General features: G+C 39.1%; 1 long non-coding RNA gene across 1 annotated transcript in view; it reads left to right on the top strand.

Annotated features, from left to right (window-relative positions):
- Window positions 1-3,573: 3,573 nt before the first annotated feature.
- LOC116668531 overlaps window positions 3,574-22,975 on the top strand; it is a 40,666-nt gene continuing 21,264 nt past the window's right edge. The window contains exon 1 of the long non-coding RNA XR_004325655.1: window positions 3,574-3,639. This is a non-coding gene — a long non-coding RNA (uncharacterized LOC116668531). The remainder of the gene's footprint in view (window positions 3,640-22,975) is intronic.

Here is a 22,975-nt window from a genome sequence, read left to right as displayed (position 1 = left end):
TCCGTGGCCTCAACACATCCCTAAATTATGCTAAGTGGAGGGCTCGGGCTGGGAGGCAAAGTTGGGTGAGGGTCATCCCCCCTGGGCCTTGCGTCCCTCTGCCATGGCCCCGAGGGAATCAGGGTTTTAAATCAGGGATGGATATGCGATGAGTTTTGGGAAAGCTGGAGTTGCAAGGGCCAGAGTTGGGAAATAGCTGCATTGAAGGCTACTATGCGTCAGATGGGTATCAGGAGTTTAGGTGAATTATCTCTTCGGCAAATAACATTAAATATTTCCCATGGGTGAGACATTCAGGCAAGGCCTTGAAGTCACCTGGTATTTTTCAAGAGCTTAGTACGTGGCAGGCACTGAGAGGGACACTTTATTTATGAACCTATTTTTTTCCACCAGTGCCAAGTGCTTCTCATGGGCCATGCCCTTTGTGAGATATTCCACTCACTTAGTCACTCTGTAAACCTTTGTTAAGTACGTTCTTTTTGACACTCACCAAGGGTCACAGGGCTGGACAAAATAGACCTGTGCCCTGCTTGGGGAATCTGGGCTAGCTTGACATGCATATCTCGTGGGAGCCTCTTACACAGGAGGGAGACATGGTGATGGTGCCCACCATACAGATGAGGACGCTGAGGCACTGAGAAGTGAACAGTCTTGCTCAAGGGCACGCCATTAGAAAGACATTTCCAGGAATCTCTCATCCCGTTTGAGGATTCTGCTGTCTTGAGGTATAAGGACAGATGGAAATGGAGAGCAGGGCCGGGAGCTGACCCGGGTGTGGAGGGGAGGGTGACGTTTGGGTGTGAGATAGCATCCGTGCTAAAGACAGAGGGAGAGGATGCACCTCAAAGCCCTGATCTGGGCGCTCCAAGAGGGCACGGCCCAGGGCTGCCTCCATCACCACTGTGTCTCCTGCGTTCCTGGGCTAGGACACAGCAAATGCTCCAGGAATGTCTGCAGAAGAGAATCCGGTTATCTCTGAGCCTTCTGACATCCTGCTTAGTGTACATGAGCAAGTGCTGTGTCTGCCTTGAAACATATTCCTGCCCCGCCCCCCACCTGCCTTTCCTCTCACTGCACGGCACACACTGCGCTCTGACAGAAAGCTGGTGTGTTTGTGGACACGGGCCACAGCGGGGAAAGCAGGGGGCAAGTGGGGAGACGAGGTCAGGGAAGTAACAGGGGCAGACTGTGAGGGGCCTTACAGGACCCTGGGCGGGAGGTGGCTGACTGAGCTGGAGCCGCAGTAGGGCTCTGAGCAGGGGAGGGATGTGATCTGACCCAGGTGTCCACAGGGTCCCTCGGGCTGCGTGTGAGGAGGACACAGGAGGAAGAGGGAGACCTGAGAGGAGGAGGACAGGAGAGTCCAGTGGGAGATGAGGGTGGACAGGAGCAGGGTGGGTGCAGTGGGGGAGGGAGAAAACAGGGGATTCCCATCAGTTCTGAAGGTTCAGTTGACAGGATCTGCTCATTTGGATGGGAGTGGGTGTGACCAGGAGAAGCAGGGGTGATATCTCCCAGGGATGGCCCATAGGGTCACTGGGGGCAGCATGAGTTAATGTAGGTACGGTGCAGAGAATAATACAGGATACGATGTGAGCCTGTTTGTTTATTATTGTGTTTAAACAGCAATTAAAACTGATACCTTCTTTGCAGGGGGTAAAAAAAAACCTAGTGCAGACTGTGACCAATGAACCACACTGATGCAGGCATTGATTGGGGAGACTGTATGTGGGCTGGAGGGGGAGTATGTGGGAACCGTCTGTACTTCCTGCTCAATTTTGCTGTGAACCTAAAACTGCTCTAAAAAAATAGTCTATTAATAAACAAAAACAACAACAATAAAAAAAACCCTAGTGCATTAGAGACCTTAGAGGGAAGACTGGCTCAGGGAATGTTCGAATGTGCTAAGCTCAGAGCCATTGGAAGATGAAGGGGAAGAATTCTTTGGGTTACTGCTTTCTAAACAGAAGGCAGGAAGAGCATTTACCTCTAGGGTGCTTGGTGCAGAAAGGCAGGGACAGTCTTCAGAACGTGCATCTTCAGCTGGTGGTGTGTATGTTACCGCTCCCAGTGCAGCAGAAGTTGGTTTTGGGGTGAGGGTGGGGAGAGAGGAACAACAACAAACAAAAAACCCTTAGATATTGCAATAATTTGTGGCCCTCCAAAGGACCACAGTAAATAAGCAGGTATATGGCATATCTGTGATACTAAAATTCATTGAGCTTAAGCAGTGGTTAGGAGAAAAGGAGTCTAAAAAAGGCTTCTTCGGAGGATAATAAAGAAAAAAGGTCTGAGAAACATTGTTTCAGAGAGTAGTGAACTGGAGAGGTAGTAGGAGACAGCTGGAGAGCTCCTCTCAGCTCCTGTGGCCCGGCGTGTCCACAGTGACCAGGCACAACTTCCAGGAACAGAACCAGCTCCCACGGACAGGGCTGCTCAAAAGCAAAGACAAACAGCAAACCAAGAATCACCAGGCTTTTAAGGAAAACCAACACCATGGAAGATGGGCACCAAACCCAATAAATTTAAGCATGAATACCCAAGGAAACAGTTAATAGAGCAAATAAAATTTTAAATTAACTATAATCAATAACCTCAGAAATAGGAGAGGATACTATGCCCATAACAGCAGGAAGTTTTTAATTAAAGAATCAACTGTTGCTGTTGAAAACACAAAACATGATCTTTGAAATGAAAGTCCTAGTAGATAAACCAAAATAGCAAAATAAATACATCCAAGTATAAATTAGTGATTCTAAGAAATGAGCCAAAGAATTCCGCCATAATAGAGTGCACCAAAGATTAAATGTGCTACACATAAAAAGGAATAAAAAATGCATTTTAATTGCATAACTCTATTTAAAAAAAAAGAAAAAACTTGTATCTACACGTAAATGTGGTAAGCAGTTTTCTAAAATGAGCCCTAATGATCTCTGCCAGTCATGTGATCTTGCAAAGTTTTAGTTTGCTTTTCTATGAGAGGGGAACACCATAGGACAATTTTATCAAGTGCTAGCTTCACAAGATTGTTGAGAGAATTGTCACAAAATATGCCTCAGTTGCACAGTTTACCAAGTACGACATTTTCCCTTTCCTTTCCATTATGGTGCCATCGCCTTACTATGACTAAGATTTTTTTTTTCCCACTACATAGTGGGGTCTTAGCATCAGTAAGCAGGTTTGAAATGATGCAACAACTTTCTCTAATGTTATTGCACAATTGCAGTGAGTAGAACACTGAGTCAGTCGGAGAAAAAAACAGCATGTCCTAAGTCAGGTGAATAAGAACCACTTTAATAACAGTAGCCCTCAAAGTGCATATTTACTGTCTTTACAATTAGTAGTTAATTGTAATAAGAAACTAATTGTCCACATATTATAGCTTAGCAGAGGAGAAAGACAGACGTGGCATGGCCGTCCCAAACCTGTCAAACAACAGAACAACTGGAATATCTCCTAATTCCTAATTTTCTGATATTCCCTTGGACTTCTGCAGGGACTTGAGGCTCAGATAGGCTTAATTAGACTCTAATAAAGATAATGGGTAATACTTATTGAGCACTATTATATTCCAGGTTCTATGCTAAGTGCTTGATTTGTATTACCTCAGACAGCCCATCCACAGGACATCTACACAAGGTAAGTCTTATTATTGTTATTATCCCCATTTTACAGGTGAGAAAACTGAGGTCCAGAGATGTTTGCAGTGTGTCTCATAGCTGGTTAAGTGGCAGAGCCCAGTGTGAATCGAGCAGTTTGGCCCCAGAGCCCAAACTCTTGACCTTGTGCGTAGTGGATGCACTTTGGGGCTATGGACTGGAGGCACGGAGAACTTTGAAGAGTTTTTATGGGATGTGAGTCAAGAAATGAATTGTACTATTGGACAGTCCAGACGTTTCAAGAAGAGTTGTTACTGCCTGGCAGTAAATGTTGCTTCTGCTTCCAGCAAGTTTTTAATCTTACTCGATGACTCTTTCTCTTGACATCTTTTCGTCCTTTTTTTTTTTTTTTTCCTGTGGATTGAGATCAAGATTAAGGAGGGGGCCACCACTAACACGCTGGCAGTCCTCATGTGCTGAACAGTGTGTACACATGCAAGAGTAGTTTAGACATAGCAGAGGGAGGCTCACATATGGTGATCTTTCAAATTTCAAAGCAAAATATGGGAAGCCTAGTTTTACTCTTTTGCCATATTGATTTTTTAAAAATTACATCTGGTATCAGTTTTGTTTTTGTCAAGATTTTCATAGAAAGATATATCCGTACTATACTAGCTAGTGATCATATTTTTAAAAATTGTAACACTTATATATGCTCATTATAGCAAAAAACGTAAAGAGTACAGATTTGTATAGTACAAAAACTTTTAACTTGGATCAGAGACTTAAATATAAAAATAAGCACATAAAATTACTGGAGGAAAACATGGGTGAGTTTAAATAATAATCTTAGAGTAAAGGAAAAACTCTTAGCATGAAACAAGTATCCTTTTGTTAAATAGAAAAGTAGGCAAAGAATAGAAATAGTTTACAAAAAAATAACCACAACCATAAAAATGCTTTGACCTCACTCATGAGAGAAAATATTAATACACTAATGAGATACAATTTTCGTCTGATTACCAAAGGTTTAAACTTTTATCAATACGCAGTATTGGTAGGAGTGTGAAGAAGTAAGTATGTTCTTACTAAGACTGTAAACTGATGAAACCTTTTAGAAGGCAATACAGTAGTATTTATGAACATTTTAAATTCTCAGACTTACTGACCAAGCAATTCTACTAAGAATTTGCTTATGCGCATATTAATACGGACACACCAAAGTATGTGTCACTGTTTGTAATAGGGAAAAGCTGCAAACAACATAAATGTTCTTCAGTAGGAGAAAGGCTAAATTAAGTATGTTTCCTTTTGACAAAATATTACCCAGTATTTAAAATAACAAAGCAGAGCTAAATGTGCTTACTTGGAAAGATGTTTAGGACATATGATTTAGTGAAAAAAGCAATTTGCAGTATAGCATCCATGATACGATCCCATTTAGGTATGTGTTTTTTACAGTATACATATGCACTGGTTAGGACGCTTTTGTTGTTAAGTAAACAGATAATCATGAAATTGATTAGATCCCATAATTCAAAATGTAGAGGCTGGTTGTGTTTAGAGTTTAGTTTTAGTGGCTTAATCCACTAGCCCACTGTGTTTCCTGGATTCTCCTGGCGCAGCCTCCTCTGCTGACTTCTCTGACTGGCTCCAGCAGTTTTGGGCCTCATCTCCTATCATGGTTCTCTTGAGAGAAAACCCCCATGAAAATTTCCCTTTGCATCTCATTGGCCTGAACTGCATCATGGCAGTGACTCATGAACCCACTCTCAGCCTGATTCCTGAGACAGGGAAATACCCTGCCTGGATAGCTGAGGCCTGGCTTTCTGACCCAGGTACCAGCAAGAGAGGATTTAACATGATTGTCTTAAGACCAGTTAGAGTTCACCCAAGAGGTGAGGTCAAGGTCCATTCTACCCCAACTCCCTGCAAAAGCCCCAAGCAAATGAATGGTAACTGGGCATGGGATGGAATGGAAGGGAATTAAGGGCTATGGGGTAGAAACAGATTTTTGTTTTTCACTTCTTAGCCTTCTACACCATTAATTTTTTTTTTATAGCTACATGTGTGACTCAGGATCACAGCAGGAGTCCTATGAGCAGATGGCATACTCAAAAGGGTCTAATGAAAAGACTTTAATAAAGAGGTGATTCACCAGTATATGGGTGAAGTTAAAGGAACAAGACAAGGGATGGTAAAGCGTGTAGGGACTAGCAACAGCAGGAAGTTGTTCCTGGCCCTAGGCCTGCAGGGGCGAGGTGGGTACAGTCGGGGTGGGGAAGGGTGTTAAGGGAACCGAGAGTGAGCTGGTGCTGAGGAAGAGGAATCAGAGCAGCCACTGACTGAACAGTGGTGCTTACGTGTGGGAACAAATGAATACCTCGTGCCCTTTGGTCTCTGGGTAGTGCTTCCTGTTTGCCAACCAAACTGCAACCAGAAACCAGAGGGCCAGGGGCAGGCAACCTGTAGAGGTCAGCCTCCTGGGACTCAGGGCAGGGAGAGAAGGGTGGGGAATGACTGACTGGGGGCAAGTGAAACAAAAGGCCAGCACAGCATATATTATCTGCTTGAAAACACTAATACCTTTTTTTTTTCTATTTCACTTTTTTTAAATTGAAGTATAGTCAGTTTACAATGGTCTGTCAATTTCTGGTGTAGAGCATAATGCTTCAGTCATACATACACACATATATTCCTTTTCATATTCTTTTTCATTATAGGTATTGAATATAGTTCTCTGTGCTATACAGTAGGTCTTTTTTACTTATCTATTTTATATATAGTAGTTAGTATGTGCAAATCTCAAACTCCCAATTTATCCCTTCCCACTTCCTTTCCTCCTTGGTAACCATAAGTTTGTTTTCTATGTCTGTGAGTCCAATACTTTTTTTAAATTAAAAAAAAAAAAAAGTGGGAAATCCTGTCAAATGCTACAACATGGATGAACCTTGAGGACATTATGCTAAGTGAAATAAATCAGTCACAAAAGGACAAACACAGTATGTTGTGTCTCTTATATGAGGTAACTAATGTAGTCAAATTCATAGAAATAGAAAGTAGAATGGTGGCTGCCGGAGGCTGGGGGAGGGGGAAATGCAGAGTCATTGTTCAATGCATGTATAGTTTCAGTTTTGCAAGATTAAAAGAGTTCTGGAGATCGGTTGCAAAAAAGTGTGAATATACTTAACATGACTGAACTGTACACTAAAAAATGGCTATGCTAGATAAAGTCCATTTTAATAAGTGTGTAGTGGTATCTCATGTTGTTTTAATTTGCAATTCCCTCTTAACATATTATATTGAGCATCTTTCCTTATGCATATTTGCTATCTCTTTATCTTCTTTGGCAAAGTGTCTGTTCAGGTTGCTTGGCCATTTTTCAGTTGGGTTGTTTGTTTTCTTGTTGTTGAGGTTTAAAAGTTCCTGGTATATTTTAGATAACTGTTCTTTATCAGATATGTCTTTTACAAATATGTTCTCAGTCAGTGGCTTTCTTCTCATCCTCTTACAAGTGTCTTTTGCAGAAGCAAAGTTTCTAAATTTTAATAATGCCCAGCATATTCATTCTTTTTTTCACTAACAATGCCAAATACTAATGAGGACATGGAGCAACAGGAATTCTCATTCATTGCTAGGGAGATACAAAATGATACAGCCACACTGGAAGACAGTTTGACAGTTCCTTACAAAACTAAATATTCTCTTCATATGATTCAGCAGTCATGCTCCTTAATTTTACCCAAATGAATTAAAAATCTATGTTCACACAAAAACCTGCACACAGATGATTATAGCAGCTTTATTCATAATTGTCAAAACTTGGAAGCAACCAAAATGTCCTTCAGCAGATGAATGGATAAATAAACTGTGGTACATCCAGACAATGGGATATTACTCAGTGCTAAAAAGAAAGAAGCTGTCAAGACATGAAAAGACATGGAGGAAACGTAAATGCATATTACTAAGTGAAAGAAGCCAATCTGAAAAGGCTACCTACTATATGATTCCAACATTCTGGAAAAGGCAAAACCATGAAGACAGTTAAAAGAAAGTGGTTGCCAAGGGTTGGGGGACGAGAGGGATAAATAGGTGGAACACAGAGGATTTTTAGGGCAGTGAAATTACTTGCCATGATACTGTAATGGTGGCTACATGTCATTATACATTTGGCCAAACTCATGGAATATACAACATCAAGAGTGAATCCTAATGTAATCTATGGAGTCTGGTGATAATGATGTGTCCATGTTGGTTCATCAACTGTAACAAATGCACAAGTCTGGTAGGGGATTTTGATATATGGGGGAGGCTCTATGTGTGTTGGGGGAAGGAGTCTATGAGAAATCTCTGTACTTTTGGCTCAGTTTTGCTGTGAACCTAATAGTGCTCTAAAAAATAAAGTCTGTTTTTAAAATGGTTGTTATAATACATTTATGTTATGTGAGTTTTTACCACAATTTTAAAAAATGTGAGTCTTTTCTTTTTTTCCTCCCTCCCTAATCTCATTCACCAGCAACAGACCATCAAAATGTCCATATTTTAAATCAAGTTTTAGACTTAGCACTCTTTTAATTTCCAAAGATGATGATTCAAAGGCAATACTGTGTTTAGAGAGAGGTCCTGACTACGGAAATACAGATTTGTGGGTTACCAGCATGGATGTGGTACTTCCATCATGGACGTGGATGAAGTCCTCAGGGACTGTGTGCAAAGAAGGCAGGAGAGGCTGAGGAGGAGCCCAGGGAAACCCACATTAAAAACGCAGAAAGAGGAGTCAGCCAAGAAGAAAGAAAAGTAAACAAAGAACCAATATGAAAGCAGGAACCAAGGACAGAGAGCATTTTAAAAATAAATGCATACGTCAAAACCACAGTGAGATACCATGTCATTCTCATTAGGATGGCTATTATATAAAAAAGAGAAGAAGGAAGGAAGGAAGGAAGGAAGAAAGGAAGGAGAAAGGAAGGAAGGAAGAAAAGTGTGATGAGAATGTGGAGAAATGCTTTGCTGGTGGGAATGTAAAATGGTGCAGCCATGTGGAAAACAGTTTGGCAATTTTCAATAAGTTAAACATAGAATTATCATATTGTAATAGGAAAGAAGCTTTGTATTCTATTACAAGTTAATTGCTAAAGGGATTTTGCCTTTTAAATTGTACATAATGGCCCATCTCTGGGAACTCTCCCAGGTAATGGGCTTTAAGCTAAAATACCCTTATTTAGGTCACAGGAAATATCCTGACCAGACTCACCTGTGAACAGCTGCAGGAAGGAAGAAATTAACACCTCCCCTCTGGAATCTGGCTGGAACCAGGACTTTCTCCCCTCCCCTTTTAGTATAAAGGAAGCTTGAATTCTAACTCAGGGAAGATGGCTCTTTGGGAAACTAGTCCATCATCTTCTCAATCTGCTGGCCTTCTGGATAAAGTCACTAATCCTTGCCCCAACAACTCGTTTCTCAATTTATTGGCCTGTCATGTGGCAAGTAGTTCCAACTTGGACTCGGTAACAATATGATCCAACAATTCCACTACTCAGAAGTGAAAGCAGGAACTCAAACAGATACTTGTAAACCAGTGTTCATACAGCACTATTAACAATAGCCAAAAAAGTGGAAACAACCTAAACCATGTCTACTTTTGGATAAACAAAATCCATAAACCAAATGAAGCATGTACATACAATGACATATTATTGTCTGAAAAGAGAATGAAGTTCTGCTACAACACAGATGAATCTTGAAAACATTATGCTAAATGAAATAAGCCAGACACAAAAGGGAAAGTAGTGTATGATCCCACTTATATAAGGTACCTACAATACGCAGATTTATGGAGACAGAAAGTAGAATAGCAGTTACCAGGGGCTGGAGGGGAGGCGAGGGGAGAATGGAGAGTTATTGTTTAGTTGATATACAGTTTCAGTTTGGAAAGATGAAAAAGTTCTGTGGCTGGATGGTGGTGATGACTGCATGACAATGTGAATGTATGTACTTAATGCCACTGAAATGTATACTTAAAATGTTTAGAATAGTAAATTTTATGTTATGTATATTTTACTATAATAAAAAAAAGAGTAAAGGTATAAAAGAAGCCAGACACAAAAGAGTACACAGTGTATGAGTCCATTTATATGAAGTTCAAGAACAAGCAGACCTAACTGGAAGTGGGGGTAAGGTCTGAGCAGCAGCTACCTTAATATATGTGTGTGTGGGAAGGAAATTGGAGGAAATGAAAAACACAGTGTACATTTCAAGGAGTTTTGACGAGTGGACAAATCAGGTAATGTTAGCTAAGAAAACCTAGAATGAAGCTTTTTTTTTTTTTTTTAATAAAAGGAAAGTCAAATGTATTTTTAGTTTGAGGAGCAGATGGACAGGGAAGGATGACAACACAGAGGGGAAGAGACAGCTGACATCCGGAGGTGTGAGGGGAGGTGGGGCAGAGGCTATCCTTGGAAAAGCACAGGACATCTCTCCCACTGTGACTATGAGACAGAAAGCAAGGATGGGTAAGGATCAGCTGAGTGAGGATGTCGAAGAGAAGCAGTGTAAAGCATTCGGAGTTGCATAGTCTTTTTTTTTAATTGAAGTCTAGTTGATTTACAATGTTGTGTTAGTTGCAAGTGTACTGCAGAGTGATTCAGTTATACATATCTATCTATTATTTTTCAGATTCTTTTCCATTATAGGCTATTACAAGATATTGAATACAGTTCCCTGTGCTATACAGTAGGTCCTTGTTATTTATCTATCTTGTATATATCTATCTTATATACAGTAGTGTGTATATGTTAATCCCAGACTCCTAATTTATCCCTCCCCTGGTAACCATAAGTTTGTTTGCTATGTCTGTGAGTCTATTTTTTGTAAGTAAGTCCATTTGTTTCATTTTTTTTTTTCAGATTCCACATGTAAGTGATATCATATGATATTTGTCTTTCTCTGTCTGACCTAATTCACTTAATATGATAATCTCCAGATCCATCCGTGTTGCTACAAATGGCATTATTTCATTATTTTTTATGGCTGAGTAGTAGTCCATTACATATATTATATATATATGCACACACATATATATATAGACATTCAAGTTACTTCGGTGTCTTGGCTACTATAAACAGTGATGCTATGAACATTAGAGTGCATGTATCTTTTTGAATTAGAGTTTTCTCTGGATATATGCCCAGGAGTGGGACTGCTGAATCATGTGGCAGGAGTTGCACTGCCTTCATTTCACTATACTCAATGGGCCTCCTGTAACCTGTTTGATATCACCAATATCCCTCCAAATTCTAACCATTCTAGTCTATTGCTCTCTCTGAAACTGAGTTCTGTCACTAACCACCACCTTAAAATCATTTTTGTTGAAGTTTTCCTTGTCTTCACATATAGCTATTTGATAAGACCTCTAAGGTTTATTCAAGGCACAAGATTTTGTTTTACTATGGATGTGAATTTTAGAATAAAACAGTTGGAAAAATGTATGTATTTTTAATTTCCTCTGTGTCCTAAATTTAATAAATGCAGCTAGCACATTTATGTCAGAATTATATTGGAAGTAGAGAGCTATCTGCCTTCCTCACAAAAGTTCAGTTGTATTATTACTAGTTTTGAAGTGAGAACTTTGTTATCATTCCACAAAAGAAAACTGATTTCAGATCTAGATAGCTAAATTAAATATATCCACATGTATTTGGTGTTATCAGAATTTGTTAATGGGAGGTGAATAATTGGAACAAGTTTGTCTGTCTGTTCAGAGCTGTAAAGTCTTCATTACAGCGTAGCAGCCTGGGACAGCTTGAAGATGTGTGGTCTAATTAACTCAGAATAGAGGCCTCTCTTGAAGGGTAGGCAATATTGCAGTAGGAGCCTAGCTAGAAGACTGCTTCCTAAAAATCACTCAGAAAACCCCTTTCAAAAGGCCCAGAGACAATTACAAAGGCAAAATTACAAACGGCTAATGCATAGAGGAAAATGGAAAGCTTCATTAATATTCAAAGGATAACAATTTAATTGCCCCTCAGATGCCATTTTATCTTATCGTGTTACCAAGATTTGTAAAAATTATACTTTAGGGTAAGTGATTGGAAATCTCATGGATTGCTTGTGAGAGTAAAAATCGGTTTATTTTTTCAAAAAACAATAGAATATGGATCAAAAGCCTTAATGACTGAATCAAATGGCCACACCTTTTGAATTAACAATTGCAGTGCTAGGATATCATCCTTTAAAGAATTCAGAAAAGTGGATAAAAGCTTTTTCACACAAAGAAATTTGTCTCACTGCTAATTACGATAGAAAAAAAAGAGAAGTATCTCAATATCTAACAATGAGGATTTCAATTATGAAAGATACACCTGCTATTACACATTTTATAGTCATTTAAAATGTGTATGAAGAATTTTTAACTGTGAGGAAAATGTGACATATGGTAAGTGATAAGAGTATTATTCTATTGTATTGAAATATGTACATGTGTAGAAAAAAACTGGCAGTGTCAAAAGTTAAGGTGGTTATCTCTAAGTGTCAGGGTTTTAAGTGATTTTTTTAAAAAATACTGCTCTCTATTTTTCACACTGGATGGGTAGCATTTTTAAAATCAGAATATAAAATTATTTTTTAACAAAGGGACAAAGTCCCTTTTGATCATTTCTGGTAATGTCTACATACCTGTACGCCAATAAAATGGGTCAAGACATCCAGCTGCAGTCAGCTATTCATTCGATAATATTTATTAAGCACCTACTGTGTACCAAGCTCCTGCTCTGTGCTGGGGATACAAAGGTAGACAAGACACCTAGACACAGGCTGGCCTTTGCCTAGCTTACAGTCTGGTGGAAGGTACAGTGTAGTCGTTTGCCAGAGCTGCCATAATGACATACCACAAACTGGGTGGCTTAAATAAACATAAGTTTATTTTCTCGCAATTCTGGAGGCTACAAATCCAAGATCAAGATGTTGGAGGGTTAATTTCTTCCAAGATCTTTCTCCTTGGCTGGCAGATAACTATCTTCTCCCTCTGTTTCAAACTGTGCGTCTGTGTTCAAATTTCCCCTTCTTATCAGGACACCAGTCATATTGGATTAAGGTCCACCCTCATGACCTCATTTCAATTTAATTACCTCTTTCAAGACCCTACCTCCAAATACAGTCATCTTCTGAGGGGGTCACATGTAGTGGGGCCAGAATTTCAGCATATGAATTTGGGGGAGACAAGTCAGTCCATAACATATGGCAATTAAACAAGCAATTGCCTCAGGAAGAAGAACTGGAAAAGCTGAGACCAAAGACTAGACACCATCATTGCATTCCTAGAGCTGCAGGTCACTTCTAGCAAAAGCGCTGGGTTTGCTATATTCCAACGCTTGATGCTTTCAGTCTTCTTTTCCAGTGTGTTTCTGTTTTGGAGCTTCCTTATTTAATTGGTTAACAGGAATAGAACACATCTTCATTTAGTTAGGATGACATGCAACTGACATTTTAAATTTATCTTCCCTTCAGAGTGTCAGAAAATGAATATTTATTCTTGGATCCCTAATATTACAAAGTCATTCATTATCTTTCCAGGGACCAGATTGGGCTGTGAATTGACACCTGCTGAGTTCCCAGATGAGCATATGTCATGATTCCCAAGACAGGCTTGGCTGGTTCTAAGTCTCTAGAGCTGTAAACAAACAAAGGTCTGGGGAATAAACTCTTTCCAGTCTAATAACTTCTCTGTGACTCATTTTCAATAATTTCCAAAATTCAGAAGAACACTTTTTTATGGTATCATACACAGAGTCTACCTAATTCACAATTCACTTCCTGTAAACTTATTTCTTTTGGTCTCAAATCCTTCGTGGTGTGTGGCAGACTAGCAGTAAATTTATTAAATTAACTTCAAGTTCATTGAAAATAAAACATTCTTGGGGCTGGCTAGATTGTGGTTGGAAAATGTTAGATTGCATTCATATATACCATTCATGGCCCTTCTTTTCCAAGAACAGACAGAATTTCACATAAGCATTTTAAAAGTAGTAGAACGTTGATGTAGCCTAGTGGTTAAAGGCTTGGGCTCTTTCCACCCGCAGGAGGATCATGAGTAAGCCCTTGGAGAGCCCTTGGAATAGTGTCCAGTGCACAGTGCCGTGTGCAATCTGCAAGAGCTGCTATTAATAGACTTTGCAGAGCAGACTTTCCATTTTGTTGGGATCTCTTTCCTACTCCATGTCCAGACTTAGCTCTAGTCCGTTACCCAAGATCCAACTCAGAGGCAAGAGTGAGTGCTCTGGACAACTTTGAGCCCTTCTGTTGGTAATATTTAATAAAGTAAATATTTGACCTATTTGAAGGTCAGCCTTTGGGTAGCTGGAGCCACACAATTGCAGTGATTCCCCTTTCTATGACTAGCAACATTAAAATCTATATAACTTTGGAAGGGTATCTTTAGATGTCTTTCATGAGCTTGTAAGTGCTTCTTGTTCTCCTGAATTCCTCCAAGTCAACTGTGAGTAGTCACCTTATAAGACAGATGCTTTCATGCTTACTTCCTCTTAAAGGTCTTGTGCAGGCTTGTTCCAATCTTCTGGGCTTTTGTTGTTGCTCTTCCCAGTTTGCAGTGCCCCTTGTTCCTCTTCACCAACATTATTCCTCCTTTATTTCCAAACTGGCGCCCAAACCTCTGGGATCTTATTGTGTTGATTCCTCTGCTTGATCCCTGGTTAATACTTACATATTTACATTGTTAATTTTGCCCTTAGGAATTATTGCTTGAAAATGTATTTGTTTCTTATTTGTGCCTTTTGTCTCTCTGTTAGATTGTAGAATCCTTAACAATAAAGCACATGTCCTTGAATTCTTTTTGCAGTTTATCCTACTGTATACACTAAGAAACACTAATTGCTTACTTTGGTCATTTGATTACTTTTCCCCCCTTTATCCCAATTACTCTTCTCTACTTGTAACCTAGCCTTTCCAGCTGGTCTTATATTAATGTATACCATTTAGAGTGTCTTCTATCCCTTTGGATTTTATACTGTCAAGTATCTTCTGATAACTTGTTTTACTTTTCTCTGTTGCCCGACCTATTTACACATCATACCAGAGAAATCAAAGAGTTGGCATGTTTCTCAGAGTATGCAAAGGAAAAAAATCGGCAGAGTGCCCTGCTCCGGGTAGAAGTGAGCCTTTCTTCTTTGTGGTCTCCACAGAATTCTTTTTTGGACTTTCTTGGGTGATAAAGAATTTTTATCTTTATCATTTATCTTTATCAATTATTGAATACTTAGGATTTGACTAAATTCTCCAAAAGCCACGGATAATCCACCTGTCAGCTTTGGACCTAAGTTTGGGGATTGGGACAGAGAGTTTTTATTCAGGTGATAAAGCTGGTGATATGACTATCTAGAAATTTATTCATAATTTAATTTTTTATTTTAAAAAATTGGGGAAAATATAGATACCATAAAATTTACCATTTTAACCATTTTTAAACATGCAGATCAGTGGCATTAAATACATTCATATTATGCAGTCATCACCACTATCCATCTCCAGAATTCTTTTCATCTTGCAAAACTCAAACTCTGCACCCATTAAACAATAATTCCTCATTCTTTTCTCAGCGCAGCCCCTAGCAACCAACATTCTACTTCCTATCTCTGTGAATTTGACTACACTAGATTCTTCATTATATTAAGAGGATTCATACAGTATTTGCCCTTTTGTGGCTGGCTTATTTCACTTGGCATAATGTCTTCAAGATTCATCCACATTGTAGCATGTGTCAGAATTTCATTCCTTCTTAAGGCTGAATACAATTTTTTATTTTAATGATTGTAAAACATTCCCTTTCTACTGTTGTATGTTTAGGTGTTTCCTCTTTTTTAGCAACTACTAATGAAAGTTGGGGTATGTCTTTAAATGTACCTATGTTTTTTGACTCCTGAAAAATAACAGTGGACAATTGAAAAAAAATAGACAAGGCTAGTGTCCAGGAAATCTCATTAAAAACATGTCTTCTTGCTTTAATCAGAAATACATATATTTTAAGATGCATTTAAGATTTTTTTAAGAAGCAAAGGAAACCAGCTGTTCACATGTGTGACTTTGTTGTTGTGCTTCAGCAATGATTACCACATGATCTTGGTCAATGTATTCACTGACCATAAAAGGAGAAAAATGTGCATTTCCTTGATAATATTGAGAATGAGTTGGCAAGTGATCCCTGAGTTCTGGGATGGGTTGAAAGGTGAAACAGAAAATGTTTTAAACTGCCAAGACTTGAGTTAAAGCCTTTAAAACTGTCTCTTTTCCAATAATTGCTGAGATTATTAAATTGTGAAACTAGATAAGGAAGCTTCTGGCATGTATTTTATATCAGACAGCAAGCTATTAAAACAGCAAGAAAAACAATGAGACATCAGGGAAGGAAAAGCCAAAATTAAATAGAACAATCTTGGTAGGTTAAAATGTGTTTTTCAATATGAATGAAGGCTCTGATAACATGCCTGGGACTTCACTGGGTACAGATGTTCGCTTTTTCTTATATGAAAGAAAACTTTAAATTGGATTTTATTATATTACCTCAGGTAGAAGAAATATTTTTGTATTCATTACTTATACCCTGACTACTTAACAAAAGTTATTTGAGGCAATCGAAAGACTGTAATTTAAGAAATCTGAATATGAATTCTCCAGGTGTCTTTTATTATTCAGGCACTGACCTTTTCTCTGAAAAAATTAACACAAATCTTAGTGAAGAACATTAACTCTGATGACTGGGGAATAGTCTAGCAGCTTCTCAGATGGTGTGGCTGAGTCTTGTCTACCTGGGTTTGGTCAGTTCAGCCCTCTCTTGCATTAGGATTTTCTTGGCCTGTAAATAGAGGGACCATATGTTCTAGATTTTCTGGTACAGTTCCAATTAAAAATATTCTTTCCTGTTGTTAGACCATGTGTCAAACCATGTGTCCTGATATTTTTATGGAAAATGTGGTTAGCTTACTTGTAATTTTCCATACTTCTCTAATAGGCCTTTCCTTCAGGGTACCCAGAGGCCTCTGCGCCTGGGTTGGGCTATGCATCCATCCTACTCGTTCTGTGAGTCAGCTGATTTCTCTGCATCTCTGCGGAGCCCAGCCTGCTTTCCCCAACCATCTCCAGAATCCTTCCTTCTCCGATCTCCTATGCAATCTACAGATTGTTACTCTCTAACTAGTATTTTAAAAAATATATATATACATATTTTTTTGAAGTATAGTCAGTTACAATGTGTCAATTTCTGGTGTACAGCACAATGTCCCAGTCATGCATATACATACACATATTCTCTAACTAGCATTTGATTTTATGTGGCCTCATATTGTTATGATTGTTATATTTGTGTTAGTCTCATCTCTTCAGCTAAACTATACAGTTTGGAGGGAAAGTACATCACCTGAATTTCTTCCGTAACCACCACAGTGCCTCACTCAGTGTTGCGCATACAGCACCTCCTGTCAGAGAGAGAGGGAGGGAGGGAGGGAGAGAGAGAAAGAGAGAAAGAAAGAGAGAAAGTAAGAGAGAAGAAATAACTCCCTAAAGAAAGAAGAACGAACGACAAGAAAGAAAGAAAGAAAAGAAAGAAAAAAGAAAGAAAGAAAGAAAGAAACCCACCCCCCGCCCCCTCCTCACCCTGAAGCGGCCTCCTCGGAGATAGAGAAAAGATAAACAGGAAGGAGGAGGAGGAAGAAAGGAGAAAGAAAGAGGAGAAAGAGAATGTGAAAACGAATATATGTATAGTATATGCATAACTGGGACATTATGCTGTACACCAGAAATTGACACATTGTAATTGACTGTACTTCAATTAAAAAAAAAGGAATGAAAGAAAGAGAGAGGAGGGAGGGAGGAAGGAAGAGAAAAGATTCTTTAAATATTTTTTGTCATTCAGGGCAGAGACCCCTTTGAAAATATCTCTACCCAAACCCCACAGTGAACCTGTATATACATATTTGGCTATTGGTTAAACCCTTACTATATTCTTGTCAGACTTGGAACATGTACTCTTAGCATCAGATTTCTATCCTAAGGCATTTAATGATAAATATATATACATATTTGAGGGAGGAGGGGAGTAGAAACCCAGAACTTGGTTTCTCACATGTACTAAGTGCAAAAGGTAAATTTCATGACTTTATTATTTTGTCCAGGATAGAGTTAGACTAGTAAGACTCTATGACTGCTGTTCTAGGGTTCTCTTCTTTCTGTCCCCTCACTATGGGTTTCTCCCAAGCCTTGGTGCTCTATTCTCTAAACATTTGCTCCATGGGGGCTGCTTACAAGGGAGACACTATCTAGGTGACTATATTAAATCGACATTTCCTGAAGATTTTCCCTGCGCTCCAACCAGCGATTAACAAGCAGGCTGAGGGTACAAGATGTGGGATTATGGGATCGGAGGAGGGAAGTGGGAAGGGAGAGACTCGGGCAGCATCAGGAATCAGGGGGCCTTTTCTAAATATTCATGGTAGACAAGATTGAGTAGGTCCATGCTGGGGTTTGGGCATATGTATGCTGAAGGACTCCTGTGGTTCTGATTTCAGAGACCCTCAGTTCCAAACCTCTTAGTACCAATTTCCTATGGCACATCTTCAAGGCATCAGCATGTCTCTATCCCCCCCACCTTCTCTTTCCAATTTCCCCATTTCTTTCAGCATTAGCAGTCTTCTTTTTTCCAAGTAATTGGAATGCTTAAGAGAATTTAATTTGCCGTATTTTATGCATCTAATGCATTCGATTAGCAAGAATTATTTAAGTACTTGGGGAAACACTCATAAGGTTGTAAATTTGCTCTGCAGGCATTTGAAATGTTTAAAATAAAAACTAACTCTATTTAATTTACAAATGCAGTTTAAAATGTTTAAGGGGATTTAATTATCCAAGTTTGTACTGCTTATTTAATTTAGTTTATCAACATGAGCAAACCAAATATTTATCAGAGAAAAATGAGAGAATAATTTTAATCTGCATAACAAGATTACTAATTTAAACTCAAGGAAAAGTAGATTTTTAATTTTGTAACTTTAAAAAATGGAATATCAATTTGACATCCTAGTAAGTGTAAATAGTTTTAACTACTCTTAAAGATTCACTTCCTGTCCAAGACATAAAAACAAACAAGTAAACCTCTAACAGTATTAAAAGAGATCTTAAATATATTTAAATGTAAATGACACCTTACTCCCCACAGTCTCTTTGCTCCTTACGGTCCTGAAATTTCTGGAATATAAATGGTCCACAACAGACTTTTTTAATCTGGGGAAGGGAATTACTAGCACTTTAAAAAATTCTCTGTTAAATACAAATAAATTACAAAAACTCTTCTATCGCTGGAAAAAACTCAGGCCTGGCACCTCCTCTTCTTCTCCTCCTGCCTTGGTTTCTCTTCTTGGGGGTAATTTAGGTAAAATAAAGAATTGTGAAGGCAGCAGATTCAAACATCAGCGCAAAGCCTAATGACTTTGATGTCGAGGAAGCTGAAACCTTGCCCTGCCTTTTTTCTCTTCTGGGCTGCGCACGTGTCCTCGTGTGAAACGACCACCTTACAGCGCAGGCGCACTGCGCTTGATTAAATAAATGCCCAGGAGGACTCGAGAGCTTCATCGGCTTGCTCTTCTCACACACAGAGACTGTGTTTTAGCAAATAGCGGATACCATGGCCCACCATGATAATCTCACCCTATGGGTGGCTACACACTTATTTGCTTTGGAGGCTTCTGGCTATTCATATTTTTGTTAAGGAAAATTAAAAATTCCTGCAACACTCCTGCTGGATTAGTTTAATTGAAGTGTACCCAATCGTAAAATACAAAACAGACAAAAATTATCATATACAAATACTTATCACTGTGAATCATTGTGTATCAGGATTTTCTTGCTACTGTAAAACCAAAATAAAATTGGAAAGGGATAAATATGAGAGTTTGAGATTTGCAAATGTTAGCCACTATACATAAAAAAAGATTAAAATTTTTTCTTCTGTATAGCACAGGGAACTATATTCAATATGTTCTAATAACCTTTAATGGGAAAGAACATGAAAACAAAAATATGTATGTATATGCATGACTGGAACATTGTGCTGTACACCAGAAACTGACACATTGTAACTGACTGCACTTCAGTTAAAAAAAAATTCAGAAATAAATTGGATGGTTGGATGCTAAAGCTAGAACAAGATGCAACTCTCTTCCATCACCCCAGAATTAAAACTTCTGTGTTTGTTTGGTCAACTTCCTTTATCTTTTGGTTGACATTATTATAAGCATATGTTATATATTTAAAGCCATAAAATAAATTGTCCTAATAAAAAGACCACTTTTTTTTTTTTTTTTTTGCTTTATATGTTGGGATTTCACGTAAGATTTCATTTTTAGAAAGGATTCCCTGCTAAGGAAAGTTTGAAAATGGACTAATTTACATCAAGCTAACAGCTTCTTAATTTTCCTCTAGGAGTCCAGTCCTTTTCCCTCTTAGGTAACACACCACCAACAACAACATACTCATTTCCTGAAGATTTCCTGGTATTTCTTCCCTCTTCAATAATCTATAAAGGCTCCTTGTAGACTAGTAAACTAAGTTCAACATTTTCCGCCTGGCTTTCCAGGCAGAAATAATCTTGACTTTACTTTAGCTCTCCAAATATGTCCCTCACAGAGCTCCTCTTGTCTGAGTAAGGTAACCATGGAGCCCAGCCCCCTCTTCCTTACTTCCTGCCTTGGACGGATCTTGCTAATCCCCCTGCACTGAGCCACCACCAATCTATTAGAGTTGATGTGTGAAACGGAGCCCATTTGCCATCAGCTCTTTTCTGCACCCTGGTGTGCTCTGCATCTTGGTTCACTATGTCCTTAAATCTGAGAGTTCCCCCCGTCCCCCTTTCCCCTATCCTAATTTCTCTTTAACCTTAACAGTTCACAGACTCTTTATCAGCTCCCTGAGTTCATGATGAACTCTTCTTCCCACGGGTTTAGAATTTAATTTTGCTGGATAGCTTTCTTTGCTCTATGGCCTCCCTACCAGGATCATTAACTTCTCTGTTTCTTCACAAGCTTGTGATGACTGGAGGGATCTATTCTCGAAGGGTGGAAAGAGTTCTTAACTGCAATGACATGCCCTGAATTTAGTCTCAGTCCTGTTTGTCAGTCACTGATTCTGCAATTTTAACCAAATAACTTAAATTCTCGTAGTCTCACTTTTCCCTTTGTGAAATGGGGATAATAGTATCTGTTGTGTTTTAGAAGAAAATTGTCATGGATGGAGTGTCTGCTGCTTGGTTTGGCTGGCTACCTTACTGGAGTCACCTTGTGGGTAGAAATGATTATCAAGTCATTTGATTTCAGAAACCTGATCTTATTAAGCCACCCCGAGTTGATGGGTTATAAAAACCTGACTCATGCGGCTGGTAGTTCTCTTTGCTTCTTTTCTACATTTTCTCCCTAGGTGACCTCTCTAATCCCAAGGCTTCAGAAGCTTTTTATACACCAGTGACCCTCCAATGTCCAGGAAAATCCAGATCTCTCTACTAAGCCTCATTGCCCTATATTGAAATGGTCACTTGACACGTCCCCTGGGAGATCCACGTGCTTCTCAAACTAAACATATTCAAACTGAACTCCTCTTCACCCTGTAACATCTCCATTCCCACCCAGAGCCACATCTGATCTATTGTCCTTCTTCTTTGCTCATTTTAGTGAATAGGTGGTAACTCTTCAACCCAATTACTCAAGCCAGAATCCTGGAACTGCTCCTTCAGGCTCCTTTCCTACGTCCAGTCTATCACCAAGCTCTCATAATCCTGTCTCCTAAACATATTGTAAATCTGTCCCCTTCTGTCTACTGCCAGCACACTTGTCCAAGTGACTATTATCCCTTGACTGAACTATTGCAAAATTCTCCTCCTTGCTCTCTCCATTTCCATTTTAATGCCCCCTCCAATCCATACTTTGCATAGCAAGTAGAAGGACCTTTTTAAAGGACAAATGTCATCATGTCTAATATTATCTTTAAATTTTGTACTCAAATCCAAACTGCCCCTGAGTGGCCTCTGAGGCCCTTTGTGATCTGGTCCCTGCCTACCTCTCCAGGCTCCTTTCATGTGGACCTTCTCTCCCTCCATCCTTCCAGTCTGTATTGGCCTTGCAGATCCTCAAAACACATCAAGCTCTTTATTGCCTTCTGCCTGACAGCTTTCCCTCATTCCATTGCCCCACTTAAAGTGTCAGAAAAGCCTTTCTTAATCCTCTAATCTAACGTAGCATTTAGCACAAGAAGCAGTGATGTTTTCATTTGTGTGATTACTTACCTGTCTGTCTCCCCTCTAGCAGGAAGGCAGGAACTACTTACCACTAACCTACCACTGTGTGGTGCCTGCCCTGTGCTAGAGGCCCAATAAGTATTTGATGACTGAAACAACGAATACATTTATCCACTTCATAGTGATCACATCCAATGTATTCCTTTCCCTGGTACCTGCAAAACTGATCAGAGGAAAAACGCTTGATGAGCATGGTCAATTAGAACCAAGGTGTTTGTGAAGAGTTAGGAGAAAACTTGTTCTATGAATTTTACCTCCCTGTCTCACACGAGCATTCCTCTTGATTGGATTGAGGTGGATAAATATTAACTATTTCTTCCTTCCCACTTCAGTTCCTCTGCCTTGCTAATAGGTCCTCATGATTACAAGCAATTGTGTTACTTCAGACAGTCAAATTACAATATGTACCATTGATTGGGCAATAGAATCACTCTACTGCTAATAACAGCAATTACAACCACAAAAATTTATATCATACTTTATAATTTTCCAAGTGCCCTTAATGTGCATTATCTCATAATCTTGGAGTCTGGGCCTGAAGATGAATCCTAATACCTTGATTCATTTGGATGGTTCCCAAAGCTTCATTTGCAGCAGCTTATATCCAATCCATTACTGAAGGGAGGACCTCTCCAGTTGAATTTATGCTTTTCTATGTTGACTTTTGGTAGTTCCATCTCAAGAGAGTGACCCTTTCCTCACCTTATCTTCAAATTCTGGAGACTCTACTGTACCTTAATTTATTGACTATAATTCCTTCTAGGATTGTTGGAACAGATAATGAGATAATAATAATAACTAATATTTGCTGAGTGCTTACTATGTGCCAGACAGTGTCCTAAGTGCTTTACACATACTAATTTATTCAGTCCTATTACTTCCTTAGTTATGAGAAGCAGATAGCATTGCTGTATCCACTTAAAAAGAGAAAACTAAGATGCAAAAAGACTATATAATTTGTCTCCTTGCTAACAAGTGGGAAAATGGGGCCATGAACCCAGCAGACTGGTCCCATAGTCCATATTCTTTTTTT

This window comes from Camelus ferus, chromosome 14 (assembly GCF_009834535.1).
Source record: "Camelus ferus isolate YT-003-E chromosome 14, BCGSAC_Cfer_1.0, whole genome shotgun sequence".
Taxonomy (NCBI): domain Eukaryota; kingdom Metazoa; phylum Chordata; class Mammalia; order Artiodactyla; family Camelidae; genus Camelus; species Camelus ferus.
The sequence above is the reverse complement of the archived record's forward strand: the minus strand, read 5'-3'. Positions and strand labels throughout refer to the sequence as shown.